Source organism: Pteropus medius, unplaced genomic scaffold, assembly GCF_902729225.1.
Source record: "Pteropus medius unplaced genomic scaffold, Ma_sr-lr_union100, whole genome shotgun sequence".
Lineage (NCBI taxonomy): Eukaryota > Metazoa > Chordata > Mammalia > Chiroptera > Pteropodidae > Pteropus > Pteropus medius.
This window is the reverse complement of record NW_024355205.1, coordinates 3,590,077-3,613,430: the sequence shown is the minus strand read 5'-3', so window position 1 is coordinate 3,613,430 and position 23,354 is coordinate 3,590,077. Positions and strand designations below refer to the sequence as shown.

Sequence of the window (23,354 nt, the reverse complement as noted above, 5' to 3'; positions counted from 1 at the left end):
TTAACAAGGGATAAAGGTTATGTCTAAAAATTAGCCACAAAGTACAACTTTACTCCTGACTTAAAAGAGGGCTAAAAGAATAAAACAAGCAGCTGTGTCAGAACTTGCAGGGCAGCGTGAGATGCTGTGGTTCGAACAAAGCTGAGTTGGCCTGAGTATGAATTGCAGGAAGAAGGAAGAAAAAGAAAGAGCTCTGGGGCTATTTATTCCTTTTCTATGGGACACATTGAAGAAAAAATCACATCATATGTCACAGACCCAGATGGAAAATGTGGGGCCAGGCAGAGCACAAAGAATGTGAGTCACCAGCTCCCAACTTTTAGAAGCTTCGTATTTGGGAACCCAGCAAAGAGTCCCCTTGGTTCTGGGGCTGCTGTGAGCTTCAGCCAAATGTTGTGCAGGTCTTAAAAATTGGGACTGGTTGGTGGTGATGGCCTTGGACTCAATGAAATACGGCGTTTCGGGGCAAAATAGTACTTGGATTTCAGCTGAGTGGAGGTGGAGGAAAAAACTGGAGTATACATTGTTGATAGGGTGGTCAGATCTGATGGGGGTGGGGTGGTTCTTGGCTCAGTTTAAGACCGTAGTGTGGACTTGCAGTTGCCTAGCATCTTTTCTTCCTCTGCTTCTGGGAACCATGTTCTGATGCTCCTTTGGGGACTCATCTTTCTCTTCTCAGTCCCTGGTGCTAGAGGTAGCACATGTCCATGGTCCGGCCAATAAGGACAGTCTATTGCCTTGGTCCCAGTAATTGGTTTAGGAATGGGCACAGGGCACATGCCAGCCCAAAGAGAGTCAATGCTAGGTAGGGACTTTTACAAAAACTATTGGGCACAAGATGTAGTCAGCTGGGTTGCTGAAGGAGAGGGTATACACCTGGAGCTGCTGGGGGCCTTCTTGCTACCACACTGGAAGAGCCAGCCTGAGTGAGCTCATGGATTGAGAGAGAGACCAAGTCCTGATGAGACTGAGCTCTTGTATCCAGCTGTGCCTAAAGCTATTTTCTGTTACATGATCTGGTATGCTCCATTCTTAAGCCATTAGAACTTAGGTTTCTTTTACTGGCAACCTAAAGAGTGCTGACTAATACATAGACCTCAGCAAGGCACAATAGGACCACCACAGTACCATAAAAATATCTAGAAGCCAGAGAGAAGATTCAATCTGTATGCGTGTGACATATTGGAACCGTGGGCTTTTAAAACAGAGATTATATAAACACAGGGATGGTTACAAGAGCAATTTAGAGAACTTAGAGTATTTTAAAGCATAAAATAATGGCATTTTTCCTATAAATCCTGCTGGAATTAGGGTATCAAAACAAAATTTAAAAAAACCCAGTTATCTGAATTCTTCTTGCAATAATATGGAATAATAATAATACTAAATAATAATGATAAAAACAATCTCAAAGGCAAGAAGTATGGGTTTCATCTAGGCTCTGACCTAGAACTCCCAGCTCCTCCTGGTTTGTCCGGTGGGATTGTCCCTATTTAAAAATAGAAAGTTCCATGTTCTCAGAACTCTCTTAGTCCTGAACAAATCTGAATGGTCGGCCGTGCCATGTTTTGGAGGAGCTCCAGGTTTCTATAAAGGGCCACAGTAGCCACTGCAGAAGGAGGTACCGAGTAACCTCTTTTGCTTCAGTCATTGGAGTTTCTTCTCTTCTATACATTTAAAATATTAGAGTCTACCAAAGATTTGTTGGGGGCAGGGAAACCTGCTCTCTGAGGAACCTCTCTTTGGAATTCCATGAGTTTGTTTGTTTGTTCGTTTGTATATGTATGTATGTATGCATGTTACGGGGAAAATGGCTCTTGTAGACTGGTGGTTCCCACACCTGGATGATCATAAGAGTCCCCTGAGAAACTTTAACATGATATACATTCTGGATACCACACCTGGATGGAGATTCTGACTCAACCAGAATCGGGTGGAACCAGAGATCTGTATTTTAAAAAATTTTTGCGGGTGATATACATATAAATTATTCATAAATGTCGGTGTGTTAACTATCATCAATAATAAATCACTTTCCACACACTTCACAAATGGCGAAGCACACCTTTGTTTGAGAGACTGTGTTCCAGTACACTTAAATTTTTCCATGCATGACGAGGGCTTATTAAAACAGCTGGGCCCCAACCCCAGGGTCTCTGCTTCAGTAGGGCCTGGGGCTGTGGACAGGAAATTTGCATTTCTAAGATGCTTCCTGGGGGGCAACAGTTACCTTTAGTAGCATGATTGTAGATCACAAGCTCAGTTGAGTGTCCTGTCTGGTTTCTTTAATCTTTGTAATTATTATAATATCCCCTTTCACCACACCCTAGTATGGTGCTCAGTAAATCATTGATGAATAAATGTGTGGATAAATGTCTTTTTGGCCTCAATGATGGTGACTTTTCCACCAGCTTTCTAAAGAATATTGTGATCTACACTTCTTAGCATGTAAGAAAGGTTTCTGTTGGTTATCTAAGGAATATTGTCTCATGAGACCATAGCTGAGGATAGGGTGGGAACAACAGGATTTCCTGCTCTCAGCTTTAGGGGCTTTGTGTGAATACAATGAAGCAAATGCTACATTCTCTCCTGGGGCCTCCAGCCAAGCCCATTGGACTCTCTCAAAGATTCCGTTTTGCTTGTTTGTCACTTTTCACCCACAAATTCCTTTTTGGCTTACTTTAGCTTTCGTCATATTTAAGTTTTAAACTGATTTCCCTGGAGAATACTCAAGCCTATAACTCTATTCCTGTGGGTAAACTTGTCATTATCCCTCGGAAGGCCCAAGGATGACTATTCCAATCTCTGCTCAGGCTGTGCGGGGCCCCCTAATCATCTCTGCATCCTTTGGCTTATGTTTGATTTTTGTTGGGCTGGAACAGCTGCGGGCACCTCGGCACTGTCTTCCCACCCTCCTTCATTAGTACAAGAAATGTTTCTCGGACTACAGAGGCCTACACATGGATGCAACCCAGACCTCTACCCAGACACGCCCCAAACAAAGTTAGGAAGGGAGGGAAAGCCACTGACCATTATTAGCCACTAAAGGGAGAGCACCCTTTCCAAGTTTTGCAAGAAAATTCAGATGGTGTTTAAGTGGCTTGGCAACTTTTATGTAACTACTTGAAATAAGAAACAGCACCTGGAAAAACACGAATAATAATGGCAATAATAGTAAAATTTGAAGGTTCCCTCTATTTTAGACTCCGGCTACTGTGATGATGCCGCAAACAGTTGATTATTTGATATACAGTCTTGTCACCCCTGAGAATACAAGATGTGTGCCCAAGCTGCCAGGAAACAGAGGGTTTTCCCATCTCCTCCCTGGAAAGAAGGTTTGATTCTCATCAGAGCCTATACTTAAGAAGAAACAATCTCCTTTAGATCAATTTTACATCAGATGAGCTGAATGGCCAAGTATGTGGCAATGAGCAAAGGCAGCCTTCCTGGCCCTTCACCCAGGCGGTCACTGTGGTTCTCGCCTCCAGAGGTGACTAGCCAACAAATAAGAGAGCAATCACTCTGCTCTTTAACACCAACAGTGTAACAAAAGCAAAACCTTTCCCCTTATCATCACAAGTAGTAGAAATGCCTGTTGGTACAGAGCTGTTCCTTGTGAAAACTGGCCACGTGTGTGCCCTAGAAGGTTCCAGAATCCCTTGGGTGTTGAGTTAAGGACATTTGTGTTTTAGGAAACACCTCTGAATCTGGCAGGAAAATACTGTGTTAGATAATAATAAATTGAAGATTTAAAAAGTTTTGTTTCTCCAAGTCAAGTCGTTCTAGAGAAAAACTGGCTATTTTTCTTATAGGTAGCCTGTAGTCTTTCAGCAGCATGGTGGTGGTGGTGGTGAGCAGGTGGGTGGGAGGAGAGAGGAAACATGATATTATTGCCTCTGGTAATCAGGACTTTTTTTCTGCTTTACGAAATGTGTAATGGTCGGGGAGGATGTTGCAAGGAAAGATCTAAGACAACTATGACCATTCATAGCAGTGGAGGAGATTTTACTACCAAAGCCACTATAGGCAACAGAAACCTGAGAAAGGCAAAAGTACTGCGGCTTAATAATGCATATTACTACTACTAAGGGAGAAACTAGGTAATCCATAAAGTTCATCTTTTTTTAAGGTGGGTCAGGAACAAATAATTTGTAAGAGACACATTGAGTTCAAAAAGCTAAGAGAGACTCAAAAGGGCTTCTGTATGTAACTGAGAGAGAATAGAAAGTTCCGGCCATGTGGAGGGCAAGTCCCCAAAAATCTAAGTCAGAGGAGTTACAGGAAGAGAGCTAACAAGAATTTCATTTAGGATGGCGGCAGAAGCAGCACAGAGAGGAGCATGCATATTTAGCTCTATGTAGGGAAATTATTGAAGAAGCGGGCTGAAACTTTCAGTAAGCCATCCTGTTTACACTTGAGGGAATCCAGAGTGAAGGGGCCTCTGCTCAGGAGTCTGCAAGGTCCTCTGCTGTGTTTGGGTTTTTCTGAAGAAGAGGGTGGAGGAAGATTCTACCTAATGGTCTGGCATCATTGAGACATACCCAACTGGCTTTAGAGAACAAAAGCCTGCCTGTCCATATTTCACAATAGTCTGCATTGGCTAGTTAATTTTTGGTAAATACACATTAAAGAGAGAACTATATTTATGCCAGTTTGGTTATCTGTGAGTTCCCCTCATTCTCTGTACGCACTTTATTTTTACGTCACGTCCTTTTGAATTTCTTCCTCTGTGTTGATGATTGGATATCATCATTACAGTAGTTTCTCAAGAGCTGTTTCAACCATTGTTAGGCAGAGCTGAACACTTTTCTTTCATAAACATCCCAAACAAATTACCACAGAGAAATTTCAGGGAGAGACATCATATAAGGTTGGCATCTCATCCATTAAACACTGTCTTTGTTATGAATGTGTTCTCTAGTTGGGAGAGTTTAACATGTTGGTGCACCATTTTGTCACCAGATGATTATTCCCTTGAGACTTGTTTCATGCCATTGAGGGACAAAATGCAGTGTAATTGACAGTTGTGTCCAAAAAAAAAAGAAAAGACTTACCAAATAAGTTTTCGAAATTCTTGCCTGTATCATGACAGAAGGAGGATGCTATTCTATCAGCAGAGGTTGGTGTGGAATTCCTAACTAAATTATCTATTATGCGGTAGAATTCTTCAGGCTTCCATTGTCATTGTGTCACAGAGTGAAAAGACAGTAGTCCTTTCCAACTCCAAATTCTATGGTTCCATGGAACTGCTCTTGGAAGAAGACTCAGTCTCTAATGCCACCCAAAAGGGAAAGATTAAAGAGAGGTCAAGCAAAAGAAACCTGCCCCTTAGGATGAAGAGGAATGACATATGAGGAAAGGGTTAAAATACAAATACATCACAGATCCGCAAAACAAACAAACAAACAGAAAAACAAAAGACAACGAAAGGAAAACATTATCAAGAGCTTACTAATAATTTAAAGAGAGTCATAAGAAAAAAGAGAAAATGAAATAATCCCCACAGGTAAGAATTGTGTGGTCACCATTTAGCAAGAGAAAAGCATCACTCCCTGCCTGCATGGACCTTTTGTGAGAGAAGCTAACAGATCTTCACAAGAGCAGAGCAGAAAGGATACACAGCAGAATTTCCCTCTCAAACTGGTGAGACAGGCCAAATCCTACACACATATGTAAGCTAGTTTGTGTGTATGCATATATGTGGCACTTTTTTTTATTGCCATTTAATTTGGCCGCATTCAGGCTTTATTCAAACAATGAAATAGTAGAGGCATGGCCTCCAGAATTAAGCAGCTGATCTGAAAATCAGAAAACAGTCTTTTGCAAATCTGGTTTTGGGTTTTGCTAAAGGAAAGTTTGTGCTTAGTGCTTAGACAGCAGTGCCGTGGGGTCAAAATTGGAGGAAAGGGGGTCTTAGTAAAGTGGAATCAATCCCTAGATGGTACCCTCCCTTCACCCAAGTCACAGTAGATGGTTAAGAAATGCTTGTTGCTGATGAGAGAACAAAAACCTGCCAGTTTTGTTTAAGGAATTCAAGGGTGAAGAAATATTATTATATTAATAAATACGTAAATATATACATATATTTATAAAGAGTTAAATATATATATATGTTTTTAATGTATATCCACTGATAGTTATATATGATCTAATTTTATATATACACATATATGCATATATGTATATATAGTTGTATGTGCGTATAGATGTGTGTGCGTGTGTGTGTGTATAACCTAAATGTGACTCTAAGGAACAATATTTAACATTACAACAGAAGCTATATGTGTTTGGAGGAGGCAGGAAGCAATGGGGGCTGAGGCGAGCTGGGGTATTCAAGAAAAGATGTCAAGAAAGAAGGAATACATGAGCTAATACTGGTACATGCGTAGGAAGGAGAAATTGGTCTGAGCAATGGTGGAGGCATTCAAAGAATATTTGGAAGATTGTATAGGAAAAAAATAAAGTCTTAATGAATTGTATTACACTGGCATTCTTCCATTTCATCTCCCTCCTTTTCTCCCTCCCTGTTTTGTGTGTTCTACCTCTTGCATCCCCTCTCTACGTCATAAGCCTTTCAGTAGGAGCCTCGAGCCCCGCTTCCAGCAACCAGAGCTTCAATGAATACTTTGGCCTCATGAGCTTCAACAAATGCTTTAACCTCATGTTCTATGAACTTTACTTCTTATTTTTCTAAATCTCATTATTCATTCTTCAGATTATGCTATTAACCTCAGTCACATTATTTTTTCACTTTAGTTCCCATCTCTTGCTTGCTTTTCTCACTAGAGGGAAAGATTTGTGTAAGTGTCAAAATCTAGCACTGGGTCGACTATAGTCATCCAAGAAATACCCAGCTACACACTTGGGATATGCCATAAACCACTAAGCCCAGAGGTAAATTTCTTTTATTAAATGGCAATACATTAGGAAATGAATGTGACCATTCACCATTTGTAAATTCTATGCAAGACTCTATGGGGGACAGAAAGATTAGGAAGTTTATAGAAAACTTCATTTATTGGAAAAGACAGATACATAACAACTAACTAAGCTAATGTTGAAAGAAACTATTCCCTAAGGCTCTTTGTTTCATCATTTGACAATCTCCATTGATAATGCATATGTTTTTAACTGAAAATTTTTTCTTGCAAAGTTTTTCTAATAGAATCTGTCGAGGCAAAATTCAAAAGATTCTACTAGCCCTGTCCCATTTCTAAATGCTTTCTCATTTAAACTAAAAGATCTTTCTCAATGGACTGCAGTCAAGGACTCCATCTCAATATAGAGATTCTCTGGCTTAACTGAATTAATTTGTACCACGATTGTCTACAGCTCATTCATAGCTAGCTGTTGGATATACCTGCTGCCCATTCCACTGACATAACCAGACATGAAAACCTGGTGAAAGATGAAAGGTGTGTTTTAAAGAGATTGATCAACTGGTTTGCACTGACAAAGGGTGAGCAGGAGAAAGTTTTTGGCAGAATTTTTTAATCCTAGGGAATATAATTAATAATACTATAATAATTATGTATGGTGTCAGATAGGTACTAGACTTCATAAGTTATAAAAATGTCTAATCGCTATATTGTACACCTGAAACTGAAATAGTATTGTACGTCAACTATAATTGAAAAAAAAGAAAAAGAATTTTTTAAGCTGTAAAATGATATACAATTGGACAATTTCAATTATATGAAGATTCACTAGATATTATAAAAAAAATTCTTAGGGTGTTATGGATACATATCCTGAAAAATAAGGGACATCAACAAAACATGCCCGATTGAGTAGAAGGGAAAGATTGTAATAAGTCCAAAATATGTTCCTTTGAGGTATTAAAGTACTAGACCATGTCTATACTCTAGGTGTAGGTTTAATCAATGAAGGTTCTGTAACGAAGCGTGGTACTGCTTATAGCTTGAGGAAGCTATGTCTTGAAACAGGCAGTTACCCTTAAAGTTTCTAGCTGCTGTAAGCCTGAGATGGGAGGGATCCACCATCTCTATTCTCAGTTGAGGTTTAAAGAAGGATATTATTTTGCTCAAGCTAGAGTCAAGTGAATTAATATGGGGATGTTTTTTAGTCAGGCAGATATGAATTCAGATTCCAATTAGGCCATTCTTGGCTCTGTAGTCATTCTAAACCTCAGTAATTTATTTCCATTTAATAGCAATGCCATGGCACCCTGAATGTGCCTGATTTCTGATCTCGGAAGCTAAGCAGGGTTGGGCCTGGTTAATACTTGGATGGGAGACCACCTAGGAATACCAGGTGCTGTAGGTTTAAATAAATAAATAAATACATATATAGATAGATAGATAGATAGATATTAGTAATGGCTTAAAAATTTTTAGGCCTTCCCAAGTGTAAAACCCAGCTGTAAGCAGTAGATATATATTACTTCATCTAATTTCACAACAATGAGGTGATGTACAGAAAAAAGTTAATGTAGCAGGCCCAAGGCTGCTATCCTTAGAAAGTCCTACTTGCAAGGTTGGCCCTGGGCTGGCATCAGGGAACATGAATTTTAGGAGGGTTCCCTCCATTTTCTGTTAAGAGTACTCACTGTACTTGTTTATACAAACAATGTGGTTTATGCTGAACACCTGCCCCGCTTCTGGAAGTCTGGAATCTTGGTGCATGCCTGGCAGAGGGTGCCTAAGTGCCCCAGTTCTCATTTAAAACTCTAGCACTTAGTCTCTAACGAGCCTGGTAGACACCATTTCACACCTGTCATAAGTCCTTGCTGGAGGAGTTAAAAGTGTCTTATGTGACTCTACTGGGAGAGGACTCTTGGTAGTTTGTGCCTGGTTTCCTCTGGGCTTTGCCCATGTGCTTTTCCCATTACTGATTTTGATCTGTATCCACTTGCTGTAATAAATCATAGCTGTGGGTATGACTATACGCTGAGTCTTGTGAGTCCTCCTGGTGACTCATCGAACCTGGGGGTGGGCTTGGGGACCCCTGACTCAGGTGTGTGACCTTATTATTATCTCAGTTTTAAACGTGAGAAAGCTGATTCTTGGAAAGGGTGTCTCTTAAGGTCACACAGCAGGCCCACAGCATAAACAAGGTTTGAACCCAAGCAGGCTGGCTCCAGAGCCCTTGCTTCTAACCCCTATGAAGGCTCTACAATTATAGTAATAATATCTCCCTCATTAGGTGGTTGTGGGTTAAAAGAGGTATGTGCTCAATAAAACTCAATTATTATATCATCACACCAGACCTTTATCTCTTCTACCTACTAACAAGGAAATCTACCATATATTTCTCACAGTCCCAACAATAAGCAGAATGTATCCAAGAAGTTGAAAAATCTATGAGGAGGATGGTACAGAACTCATCCTACTATGTTTTGTTTTTTAAAACAACAATATCTATCATAATAATTTTTCTTTACAAATGGAGCCTTTATACGTCCACTCCTCTTTCCTTACTTCTTCTGTGGCCTCCTTGTGTCCAGTTTGGAGGAGCTGGACACTGTGGTGGTGGTGATAAAGTCATAAAGCAGGCTGGACGTTTAGAAGTACTGGGGCAGAAACAGGAGAGGAGGTGGGCAGTTTGGCTGAATCCCTTTCATTGTGCAAACCATATCTTCTACCACCTATCCCCTAAATGGAAACACATTGTTTTACAAAAGAATGTTAACATTCTGTTTGCTGAAATTATTTCTCAATCACCCTCACGCCTTCCTACCTTTCAAGCCTTCTAATTAATGCAGAAACATCCTCCTTTATTATTATTATTATTATTTTTATTGAGGAAACAAAATGACCCCAGCATTCCACAGATTCATTTTTGCATTGCCTTCAAAGAAAAACAGTTCTTCCTCCTAAGAGCCTGTTTACTATAAGTCATAGCAAATGTATGGCAAGTTGTTACGTTGCCTTAGTTGGTAGATCAAGATGTCCTAGTTAGAGTGAGTTGGCTAACGCACGTTACACCTACATAGTAGAATTTGGAGGGAAAAGGAAAATGTCCTTGATTAATCAATCATGATAAAAGCAGATATTACTAAATTAAACAATAGAGAGAAATAAATGTTAAATAAATTCTTGATCTGTATCTTCGATAAGATTAATAAAATAAAACTCTAGCGAGATTTATCAAGGGAAAAAAAATTCATCTTCTCCATCTACTCCCCTATATTCCCTTTACTTGAGAAGCAAGCTTCTTATTTCATAGTAAGAAATATGGCTTAAAATGTAAATAACAGATGAATAGTGCCTTGCTGTTGCACCTGCTGAAATCAGTGAGATCAAATTCTTCCCTACAAGCATATTTTGATAAAAGTAAAATCGGAAGGAGCCCATTGATATTAGGTATTTGAAAAGAGAACTTGCCATAACAAATACCAAAAAATAGAAATGTGTCGTAGGAAGAAAACCTGATGGTACTGAAGGGTCGCTTCAGAGATGCAGTAGATTTTTCCATGGGAAATCTTGACCCTTGGTGGTAGTGTTTTAAAAGCAATATGAGAGAGGCGGAAATAAAAACCAGTAACAACCTCCTATCTTGAAATAAAATGCATTTTCAGCTAAGAAAAATCGGTGTTTTCATATCAAAGACACCTACACTGTTAAGGATCCACCACAAAGAGATGCCTGGTCATTGGATGAATACCTTTAAGCAAATGGCTTAGTCAAAAGACCTAGGTATTAGTTCTAGCTGAATCATTTGATCCATTGCCCAACTTCACTAACTCATCCTATTTATTCCACCACTGTCCCTACAGTTTCATTATCTGTAACATGGAGGACATAATAACACTCCCCAGGTCTTCTATGAATGTCAAATAAATGATGCGGATCCATGTGCTGACTGAATTATAACTTAGTACCTAAATGTTCGTGATTAATATTTTGATTCAATGATTTAATTAGCACCAGAATGGAAGAGAAAACTCAAACATAAAATAAAAACCTAGTTTTCACTGTACTGAACACTAAGAAAGGAGCGTTACCTCCAGAAGAGAGCCTTGTAGAGCTACATTACAAATGGAAAGGTGTTGCAATGAACTTACTATACTCATTGCAACAGCCTTAATTCTTCCTCCAGGGTTTGTCTGGTTAGAATCACACACAGTGGTCTAATAAGGCAATGGGCAACAATTAAGTTTTAAGTCAGAGCCTCTGAAGTTTAGTTTTTAGGATTTAGTTTTTAGGATTAAGGAAGACAAAATCTTACTGATGCCTGGATAACAATAACATTCCTTTCTATTGTGATCATCCTACATCAAGGAAATGTTTGAAATTTAGGCAGCAGAGTATGATGTGCCTGCTAAAGTTATTATATGGTTGAACTTTTGAAAAACACAGCAGCGCAAATGTGTTTTATCAATCTTTACTGTTGGTAAGAATCTTGGAGAAAGCAAATTTGACTCATCTCCTGTTGCAGTTCACTCTAAAATGGATCATTGTTATAAAGGACTCATCAAGCCTCTCTCCCCTCACCATCATTCAAATGCAGCAGACTGTCATTAGGTTTAGAGTAAGCTACAATTAGCAAGTCTCTCAGCTTCTCTCACAAGGAACTTATTTTCAGTGGAAATTTTTGTAATGGTTTCTGTTTGATTTTTAACTCTTCCATGGAGACCAAACTCCCCAGCTCAATCTTTGGCAATGAGATTCTAAGAGTAAATAATACCACTTTGGACCAACTAATTACTATCATTTCTTAAATTTAGCTACTAGCTATTTTGGCACCTTCCACACAACATCCCTGGCAAATAAATCCTGCAGAGCTATGAAATGTCTGGCCTGTTTGAACTCTCAGAGATTTATGGGACTGGATCTGAGCTCTCACAAGGACTCTTCAGTGTGGTCAGAGGCAACGAGCAAAAGCTTCAGTTTTCACAGACCCTCTTGCCTGTATTTTACTGGGTGAAGATGATAAGTTGTTCATCAAGGTCATCCAGCTCTATGACCGAGGGGCTACTTACATTTTACTGAGGTAACGTGACATTTTTAAGTTGGAACAGAGAGATGGGGATGGAGGATAATCAGAAATCCAAACAGATAGAGTAAGGCTTTCAACTTAAAAGGCAAAACAATGGTGATTTATTTCACTTACAAATAAAGTAAACGTAATTTAATTTATCAATTATATTTGTTCTTGTGATTCCCCTTAAGCACAGAAATTCAAGAGTTGTCCATAATTTTCTTTTCTATTCATTAACAAGTCATACCGAGGCAACTACTATAACCCTTGGGTACACTGCAAATCAACACACAATGAAACAAATGATCCCAGTAGTTTTCCAGCTTAAAACCCACTTGAGAAAAGTTCCATGCTGGCAGGGACTGTTGGTCTGGTTCCCAGCAGGGTCTAGCACACTGTAGACACACCATAAATATTTGTTGACTGATGACTAATCCCCAGGTTTGTCTACGTGATAACAAAGAAAGCGAACTTTAAGAAAAATCTTCCTTATATTTCATTTTAATTCTTATACCTATGTGCTCCTGTTTATCACCTAGGAAATGAAACACTATTTTTACTTTCTTTACACAAGTCAAGCTGAATTTAATTGAATTGTTTCATTCATCCTCTTTTTTTTTTTTTCTCGTGTTTGTTTGTTGTTTTTTTGTTTTACCATGGTCTTCTTCTCTGGAATTCTTTTTTCTTGTCTAACCCTACTCATTCTTTAGGCTCTTTCTCTTTTATGAAATCTTATCCTCTCTTCTTCTCTTCCTCTTACTAGCTAATATGTATCGACCATGTAATGTGTCAGATACAGCTTTAGGTACTTTGCGTACATTGACTCATAGAACACTCAAAACCATATATTGACTCATAAAATCTTCAAAACCACCCAGTGAGTTAGGACTGTTATTACTGCTTCTGCAGATGAGAAACTGAGAAATAGAAAGGTAAAGTAACCTACTCAAGAACACTCAGCTGGGGGATGGTGGAGGTGGGATTCAAACCCAGGCAGTTGACTCCAGAGCTGTTCTCTTTAGCACTGCGTCAGTTATTCCAGCCCTCTTGGATCTGCCCATTTCCCAAATGCCAATGATCACTTTATTTTTTAACAAGGAGAGAGATAATAATGATCATTTTATTAGATTGGGCTTATACTATATGTTCTGTTGCATTTGCTGCTTTGAATTTAGTTCACATCTTTTTATGTCTTTGTATACAGATTGGCTTTATTCTTTTTTTAACAGTAGCATTGTATTCTAAAGTGTGAATTGCCAAATTATAATAAGAACCCTTCTGATGGACGTTTGGATTGAGTTCATGTTTTTAATATTATGCACAAATGCATTTCAAATAGGCTCAGGAGAAAGAAATCCTTGCTTGGTTGAACTCAAAATAAGAGTATTTGACCAAGAAACTATTCTATGCTATTAAGAAATTAGGCAGCAGAGAGAAAAAATGGCATAGAAGAGACCAACATTTCTCTGAGTATTCAAGGAGTACTGTTGTTTGGGATGTTAATTGATATATGTGAAAAATCTTTTCCCTGTGCAACACTTTGTTTAACTACAACATAGACACATTTTGCTACTAAATCATCCTGGCAGAAACCCAGGAGGGCCAATCACAGGCCTGCTTAGAGTAAGATGTTATATGAAAGCATTACTGCAGTTTTCCTATGGCTGAAGCAAGCAGCCAGAAAAATTTTCTCTGAAAAATGCTTAGGCCAAAAATATTCTTTGCTCTGCTATATTAAGTTGAACTCTGTTTTCAATCAGGCTGTTATTCAAATACTGGAGCAGATCCAAATTTGCTTTCCCGAGGAAAAGTCTGTCTTTGCTACAGATTGCATAGCCGGACAAGGCGGGCTTCTCACTTTCAGTGGATGGCCAGGCCTGCCCACTTCTCCAGTGTGCAAGAGGCATGGCTTCCACTTCTGCCCTCCCACAACCTGCGCTCGAGTCAGAAAAATCAGCCTACAGGTCCTCATCAGAACACTGGTGAGTGGTTGCCTCCCTTCTCTGCTCAGGCCACCATTTCTTTCCTTCACAATCTCATACTTGTATCTTTCCTATTCTACAAAGACCATCCCAAGCTTCACCTCTCCTGAGCAGGCCTCCTGGCTTAATTGCTCTTTTTCTCCTGCACAGAAGCACTTGTCTCTAACACTCACTTGGTGATTCATTCATTCATTCATTCATTCATTTATTCAACAGATATTTATTGAGCTTCTACCAAATGCCAGAGATACAACAGAAAATTAAACAAAGGCTTGCACCCACAGAGCTGGCATTTCAGGGAAGGAAATGGACGGTAAGTAAATACACAGGTATTTACTATGTCTGCTGGGGATAAGCACAGGTAACGGAGCGGGTATGTGAGGTGGCTATGTGGCTCTTTTATATAGTATGGCGAGGGAGGACTGCATAATAAGGTGACATGTGACCCAAGAGCTGAATGAGGAAAGAGAATAGCCTTGCAGATATCTTCCAGAAGTTTCTTTTGGTGCTAAAGTCCTGAGTTGGCCTTCTGAGGAAACACCAAGGAGGCCATTTAGCTGGTTTTTAAATGTGACTTTTGTTTCACAAATGTATGCTTCTCTTCAACTTGAATGTAAGCTTCCTGAGAATGGGAGCGCTAAGTTGGAGATAACAGGCAATAAATTGTGACGATGCTTTCTTCGAAGTATACCAATCTGTAGTATGTGTCCTTGTGCCCTCTCCAACTCGTACCTAAAATTTTGATTGAATTACTACCTGTACCTGTGGCACTCAAATATTATAATAAAATGCTGAATTCTTATGTGTGTGTGACATGCCTATGCCCATGGTCAGCCATAGCATGTAACTGCAACGTAGTGCCAGTAATCCCATCATTCTGAGAAAAAGAATTCTCAGTTCTAAGCAACATGAACTAATACCTTTATTACTAGTGCCTGCCCTTGCTTCACACACACAAAAAAAGAAAGTAAAATAACACCAAAAAAAAACCCACAATGAAAACAGAAATCAATAAAGTAAATAATTTAAAGCATCCAAAGAAACAAACTTCATTAAGCAGTCCTTCTGAAATCATAACACCTCAATTAAGTGGTTCTTTTATTCATCTTAATAAAAAGAAAGAAATTATGAAAAAATAACTATGTATAAAATACTCTGGTCATTTTACTTTAAATATAATTTTATATAATTTGTTAATCCTCACCGTCATTTATAACTGAATTACATGTGCTTTTGAACGCTATCCATTATATTTGGTATATTGGATAGCATGTTATATATAACTGTTGAAATGTGTTTACTGTCATTGTATAATTTATATATGAGGTCCCTTGTTAATCATAAAGTCTATGAAGACACTAAATCCCAATACTATATTTTAAGGAAAAAATTGTATTGGATTGGCTTGAGTGCTTCTTGAAGACATAAAACCTACTGCAAGTGTTTTGAAGTACTTAGATACCTCCCACATATGAGGATGGGGACTTTGCTTGGCTTCACTACTCAGTCATCAACAGCACAGTGCCTGGCTCATAGTAGGCCCTTAACAAATGTTGGATAAATAACTAACTTATTTTTTGAAATGAGATTTAGTATCTGTGGTGGTTAATTTTATATGTCAACTGGGGTAGGCCAAGAATACCTAGATATTCGGTCAAACATTATTTTAGATGTTGCTGTGAAATTATATTTTAGGTAAGATTAACACTTAAATCAGTAGACTTTGCATAAAGCAGATAATCCTCCATGTCAGTAGGCCTCATCTAATCAGTTAAAGGTCTTGTGAGAAAAAGGATTGACTTCCCCTGAGCTAGAATTCTGCTGGCAGACTGACTTTGCTCTCAACTGCAACATCAACTTTTCCCTAGGTCTCCAGCCTGCCAGCCTACTCTGCAGATATGTAACTTGCCATTTCCCCAAAACACATAAGCCGATTCCTTAAAATAAATCTCTATATATACATGTGCATATATACATACATCCTAGTGAATCTGTTTCTCTGAAGAACCTTGAGTATCCCTTAGTCATTTACTCTTTCAATGAATCAATCAATACAGTTCACTTGCCAAGAATCACACACACCTACCAAGGTCCCACACCACCAAAGCCAGACCAGTGACACAACCCTGACACCAGCTATCGATCTCAACTTCTCCACTCTGGTAGAAGGACAGAAAGCATTATTTCCTCTCTGTTTCATTTCTCTTATAATGCAAAGCACCTGCACATTTTCTCTCCAGAGAAACAGGTGCTAAGAGAACCTTGTACTTACTAAGCCATGTTGTGATGGTGTTAGGTGAGGCACCAGCTTACCACTGTGCTCTTAGGGGAAAATGCTTCCTATGGTGAAGCTGAGTGGCTGATGGTATCACTTCCTCTAAACATTTCCATTCTTTACGAGTGAGGCTGTGGGTGGGGAATTTCAGAGTCATGGAAACTAGTCAAAAGGTTACAAAAGGTTCACTAACACTGTACTGTTTGATGACTATCTGATAACTAATTAGTCTTGCGTACTGTAAGGAAAAGATGAATGTAAAAATGCATCAGTGGGAAGCCTCTGGGGGAGCAGGGTACGAAATTTGGTTCCCTTCAGGATCTAACAAAGTGATCAGCCCTGGTAACACCCATTTGCTCATCAGGAGGAGAATGCTTTTGAAAAGTAAGTTTTCATAGGGATCCTTCCACCTAGAATTTATTGGGTAGGGGAAGTGGACTGTGAGGCTGAAAGCCTTTCTTAAGGTGCCCACAATCAGCGTGATTCTTTGTCTCAGATATGTTTTATCACTGGGAGTCAGTTTTATCCCTTCCTTGTCTACATTTAAAGCTCCTTCCCTCCTTTGATGTCTTTTTCCTTATGGCTCTCAGGTCCCTAATTCATTCACCTCTTATCTCTAGTTAAAACTTGTTTCTAACATGAGGCAAAGCTTCATGCCTGTGCTGGTAATATTGTGTGCATCAGAGAGGGAGAAATTTGGGGAACATGGTGCCTTCTTGAAATTGGGCTCTGAGCCTTCATCTCTGGCAATTACCTAGCACCGTCAATTGATAGACATGATAAATACATGGCCATATGTATTGGCCATGTATTTATCATGTCTATCAATGAAATGAATCATCAACCCTTATTTGTATCGACATGGATAACCATCAAAACACAATTGTTTAGGGGCATGCAGTTTCAAGATTTGATAAGGTAGTGAGCAGTAAACATGCACCTGTTTTATTCTATTAGTATTTAGAATATACATATACATTATACATACCTCTTTGTAGTATGAAATGTTTCACAATATCTAAAATTTTTTATAAAGGGAAATTTACCTAGATTATTAACCCTCATTTATCACCTTCCTTGGGAAGAACAGGTGCTCATAAAAATTAAATAGAAAGATAATTGAGCTATAGACCTCTGATAACCAAAGCCTCTATCAGAAGTGAATATGAAAAGAAATGTGGATGCATCGACACCTCCACCTGTCACCTCATTTCACCATAGCTGAGTTATTTCAGAATCCTCAGGATTCTACCTGATGGCTATAGCTGCCATAAAATGGAGCCTCGTTGTGTGTCCATTTTATGTCTTCGCTATGCCATGGATATTTGGGAGCCAAAGTGGGAAGCCAAGTTGTTGATTTGGATGACCAAAAGAACCTGCAGCAAACAAGTGCAGCTTGGACACCCCCTGCATAGGAGGCCCACGCCATTCCTGGCCCTGTGGCACACACTGGGCAGGCACTGGGTGAATAAGATGTAGCCATGCCTTCTACACAGCTCTTGTGGGGCTCTGCCCAGTCTTCTCTCATTCAAGTCCTACCTGCCAGTGTTTGCCATATCAGGTGTGCTGCCAGTACAATTAGTAATACACTTTTTTCTTTAAATCGATTCACCTTTTTTTTAACTTAAAGACAATTATATTGAAAAGAGAAAACTTTTTATACCAGTTCTGCAAATTAAAAAACAAACAAACAACGCTATTGTAGTTAATGAGATAATTATGAAAAATAAATGCAAAAACAAAACTATTCAATTTTAGCTAGCTGCCATTGCCTATTGATGGCTCATAGCCCGAGGTCCACTTTCTCTTTGCTAACAAGGTATATAACCAATGGTTACAGGATATTAAGATCAGGCCGAAATCAGAGGACCAAAAGAGTGAAAATGGAAGTTTTCTTTCTACAACAAAGTCTAGTGACTCAAAGTGGTGTAATATCACACCCGTGTATCATGTATCATGTAAAATTATCACATTGTTTCCCAAACTTTGGAAATTTTGATCAAATGAGTTGTAGAAAGATAAGCAGAAGGAAAGTGTGTAGCAGGATATATCTTCATGGGGTGCAGTTTTGTAAAGACATGCTGAGTCCAAAGGAGCTCTCCCTGTAATAATACCTGGGTCCTTCTAGAGTCTCAGGAGGGATGAGCATGACCATCTCTCATATGGCCCTGGAATTAATATTAAGGATATGAAAACACAGACATCTAAAGTCAAATGGAATTTATCATTGCAGAACCAAGGGTGAAACAACTAGAGTATCCACAGTATGTGTAACACTAAGGGTCTTAGTTGTGTCCCCCAGAAGCAACTAGTTCCAGTGTATATAGATTAAGAAATGATCCCAGGACACCTTGGTGGGGAGTGAGGGGTGGGGTGAATGAAAAGAGAAGGGATGAAAGCCATAAAGGGGATATTATCAAGCCAGTTGCCACTGCAGGCAACTATTGCTTAAGCCCATATGGAAACTTTGGGAAAAAGTAAAAGATGTGTTTTAGAGTTATTCCACTCAGGTGTGAGGGAGCTAAGATATTTATAGTCCATTGGAGTGTTAATTCCTGGACATTTTCATTTGCCTTGGGCAATTATGATGGCCCTATATGACTTGGAGAAAGCTCAAAGGTCCTGAGATAAAGATTCAGGCTGTTAGAAGTCATCTCAGTCCTGAAGAAGCCTGAAGGATGTAGGTAGGGCACTGACTGCTTCAACTACAGCCCTTCTCTGCTAGATACTTAAACATTATCATGTTTAATCCCTACCACAGCACTTTAAGATAGCTATTTCCCTTATTTACATATAGAGAAAGAGGCACCAGGAGTTTTATTATTTGACCAAAGTCATACAGCCTGTATTCTCCTACACCTCTAGCTATACCTTTTAGTCTTCTTTTTTTGTTGTTTTTACTATTGAAATGAAATTCACATAACATATTAGTCATTTTAAAGAGAACAATTTCATGACATTCAACGTATTTACAACATTGTGCAATCATCTCCTCTATCTAGTTCCAAAACATTTTCATCACCCCAAGAGGAAACCCCATACCCATTAAGCAGTTGCTCCCCATTTTCCAGGCCCTGGTAACCACCAATCTACATTCTCTCTCTATTGATTTACCTATTCTGGATATTTCATATAAATGGAATCATACACATTTTCTGCCTGACTTCTTTCACTTAGTGTAATGTTTTTGAGATTTAGCCCTGTGGTAACATGTATGCATACTTTATTCTCTTCTGCAGCTGAATAATATTCTATTGTATGGAAACACTACAATTTGTTTATCTATCTATTGATAGACATTTAAGCTGTTTCCAGTTTTTGGCTATTGCGAATATGGCTACTATAAAAATGCATGTACATTACTTATTTAAGTCCCTGTTTTAATTCTTTTGGGTATACAACTAGGAGTGAAGTTGCTGGGTCATATAGTAATTTTGTGTTTAACTTTTCAAGAAACTACCTTAGCCTTCTTGGGAGAGCTCGTTCTCCTGTACCTCTATTTAAATGTTAGAATTTCTTGAGGTTCAATCCTAAGCTACTCTTCTTTTTTCTCATTTGAAACTTTCTCAAGCATAGTCATGATGTTTCAGTCAATGCAGAAGTGCACATAGGATGGTGGTCCCATAAGATTATAATGAAACTGAAAATTTTCTATCATCTAATGATGTTGTAGCCATAGTGACGTCCCAGCAAAAAAGTGTTACACACATTTGTGGTGATGCTGGAGTAAATAAACATACTGTGCTGCCAGTTCTATAAAAGTGTAGCACATCCGATTACGTACAGTACATAATACTAGATAATAAGAATAAATGGCTATGTTTCTGGTTTTTGTAATTGCTGTACTATACTTTCTATTGTTATTTTAGAGTGTACTCTTTCGACTTATAAAAAAGGTTTGCTGTCAAACAGTATACTGTGATAGACTTGTAGCAGTTTCATACTTCTTGTATTTACCGTGTCTCTTGATTACATCATTTTCTCTTGTGCTTGATTTAATCTCGTGTTGTTTTATGACCCTAACTGTTTACACAATGACAAAATCACCTAATGACACATTTCTCAGAATATATCCCCATCATTAAGCAACACAAGACTGTATGTACTAGTGCACTCATGGCTTCAGTTACCATCTATCTGTGAAGGTTCCCAGAGCTCTACTTTGAGATCTAAATGTTGGTCAGCATCAACCTTTTGGCCCTTCAAAATCATCAGTTCCAGAACTGAACTAACCCTAGGCTTGGTCTCCACCAGCTTTTCCAGTCCCTGTGACTGGCAAGCAGCATCAGCATCCATTTGGATGCCCAAAGCAAGAAACTGAGGATCATCTTTGAGACTTCCCCTTCACTCTCCTTTCCTGTCCACCACCAAGTCCTGTTGGTTTTCCTTTCTAGTTGACTAATTCTATCTATACTGCCATCACTCTTATCTGTATTCCCATAGATATCCTTACTTGGCTGGCTTCATTAACCAGAAGGTTACTGGTCTCCTTGTCTATATCTATATATGTGCCAGCTCCATCCATTCTCCATACCTAATCAAAAAGGATTCCTTAAATTAGAAATGCAGATCAGATCACAGTACCCTTAGGTTCTCCATTCTTTTAGCATAATCAGCATCTTTAATGTGGTCACCTTAGGCTCCCCTCTTCCATCCTGCCACACTGGTCTTAATTGTGCTGGGCAAGTCTGTGGTCTCCCACATCGGGGCACAGTATAAACTCTTCCCTCTGTCTGGAGCATCGGCCAGTCCTTTGCCTTGTGAACTCATATGCCTTTTTCAGTTCTCATTTCCACCTTCCTTATGGAAACCTCGCTGACTCCCAGATGAGACTAGGTTCTTTCATAGTATGTTCTGTTCTGGTTCTCATCATGTTTGTGTACTTATTAATTGATGTCTGCCTCTTCCTTGGACTGTACTTTTTCGGGGGACAGAGCAACATCAGTTTTGCTTCAACTTAAGTAAGTTTTGACTTAAAAGTGACCTCCACCAGTGAATATTCACTAGGTAGTTGTTAGATTAATTAATAAATTAACAAGAGATGGTAGATCTCTAAATCAAAACTGATTTCAGATCCTTCTCTTTCCACTACGCCACTCTACCCATTCTAGGACACGAATGTCCTTGAAAATAACCAAACTTGGGAGAAAATAGAAACAAGAAGGAAAACTGCGTGGCTGGTTCCCAAGGTTCTGTCACAGATATTGCTCTTCACACCCACTTCTGGGTGGGAAACCAGCATCTGGGGGAACGGAACAGAGGGGCTCCTTAAGAAAGAGTTAAAAAGACTGGAGCCCCCACTCTTACCTCTGATTGGCCATCTCTACACGGCTTTAAACAACATCTGATGGTACCCCCTTGTCTGCAGGGGATAATGTTCCAAGACCCCCAGTAGATGCCTGAAACTGCGGACAGTACCAAAAACTACGTATACTATGTTTTTTACTATGCATACATACCTATGAGGAAGTTTAATTTATAAATTAGGCACAGTAAGAGATCAACAACAATAAGTAATAATAGGGTAATTATAACAATAAGCTGTAAAAAATTATGTGAATGTCTCGTCTCTCTCGAAATATCTTATTGTCCCGAACTTGCCTATTCACTTAAGGAAGCACTTTATGGCTTCTCTTAGGCATATCTGAGTTACCAATATCATTACTCTTGCACCTTAGGATCTTTATTAAGCAAAATAAAGTTTCTTTGAACACAAGCACTGTGATACCAAGACAGTCGATCGATCTGGTAACTGAGATGGCTACTAAGTGACTTAACAGGTGGGGAGCATACACAGCGTGAATACACTGGACAAAGGGATGATTCACATCCCAGACAAGATGGAGCAGGACAGTGTGAGATTTCATCACACTGCTTAGAATGGCGCATGATTTAAAACTTATGAATTGTTTATTTCTGAAAATTTCCATTTAATATTTCCAGACTATGTTTAATGACAGGTAACTGAAACTACAGAAAATGAAGCCGTGGATTGCAGGGGACTACTGTACAACCCTTTTAGAATGGCTTCCCCCCTTTAAAAGTTGTATGCATTCTTCATTTTGAAGTAACTTCAGCAAGATAAAAAGGTGGCCTCAAATCCTTTGTGGAAGAAAGACAATTGAATGAATGGGCAAATTAAATGAATTAATAAATATAGATAAAAGTACAAATGGAGCTTTGTTGGTTTGGCCCAGTGTGGATGGGTAAAACGGTGTAATTTCTCAACAACCTCGTATAGTGGATGCTAATGACCAGTTTTCTGCAGAGCTGGGACACACACTAAATTCAATTCTCAATCACTGTTTCTTGCTCCTCAGGAGTCATTCCCAGAGAGGTTGAAAATAGCATTATAAATAACTCTAATTCATCATAAAGGCAGCCCACATTCTGAAGTACTGAAATAATTTAGGAAAAATAAAAGCTCAGGGTTATCACAGGTTAGCTCTCTGAGGCCTGTAGGAAGAGGGAGGAGCCATCTACTTTACACACCAGGAAGGACCTACCCAGGATGAGTTTTAAAAAATAGAATAACGTGGGTTTTAAGTTAAATTAATGCCAATGCCTCCAGGTCAACTCGTAGGAGACCTGGAATCACTATTTCCTTCTTTGGAGCAGGTTGAGTCCCTCCTACCTCCAGTTAAGGGGTGTTAACAGTGGGGAACACCACCAGAAGTCTGACACCAACTCAGGAAGTCTCAAGTCTGAGTGAGTTCCCCTCCCTTCCCCGCTCAGGCCACAGCAAATATCTGAGAACTCACCCAGGGCAGAACCATCAATGGATCATCTAATCTCCCTGACGTCTTGCGCCGTCTCTAGGCAGGCAGGCAGGAGGTGGCAGCTCAGAACTGCCTCACGATTATGCTTCTTTCTCGCTGCAGCTCTAAGCATTTCCCTTCTGTGTAACCACACACGTAGAATGTGAGTGGCATAAGTATGTGTGTGTTTTTCCTTCCGGTTGCTGTGAAGTGATGTTGTCTCAGTTCGTTTCCCCTCTGTTCCTCTTCTTTTTTTCTGTCAGAATTTCTGATACACTGTGGACGATTCGTAATTTAGGGACAGGTAAGAAATCTAGTTCTACTCTGTACCATTTGCTATTTTGAGAAATAAGTAATCTTTGAATTATTATTGCAATAAAACTCTGTGGAATGTAC

General features: G+C 39.2%; 1 protein-coding gene across 1 annotated transcript in view; it reads right to left on the bottom strand.

Moving 5' to 3' along the window:
* Positions 1–23,103, bottom strand: part of NEDD9 (neural precursor cell expressed, developmentally down-regulated 9) — a 168,277-nt gene extending 145,174 nt beyond the window's left edge. The window contains exon 1 of the mRNA XM_039857850.1: positions 22,962–23,103. The gene's annotated coding sequence lies outside the window, so the exon portion shown is untranslated. The remainder of the gene's footprint in view (positions 1–22,961) is intronic.
* Positions 23,104–23,354: the final 251 nt, after the last annotated feature.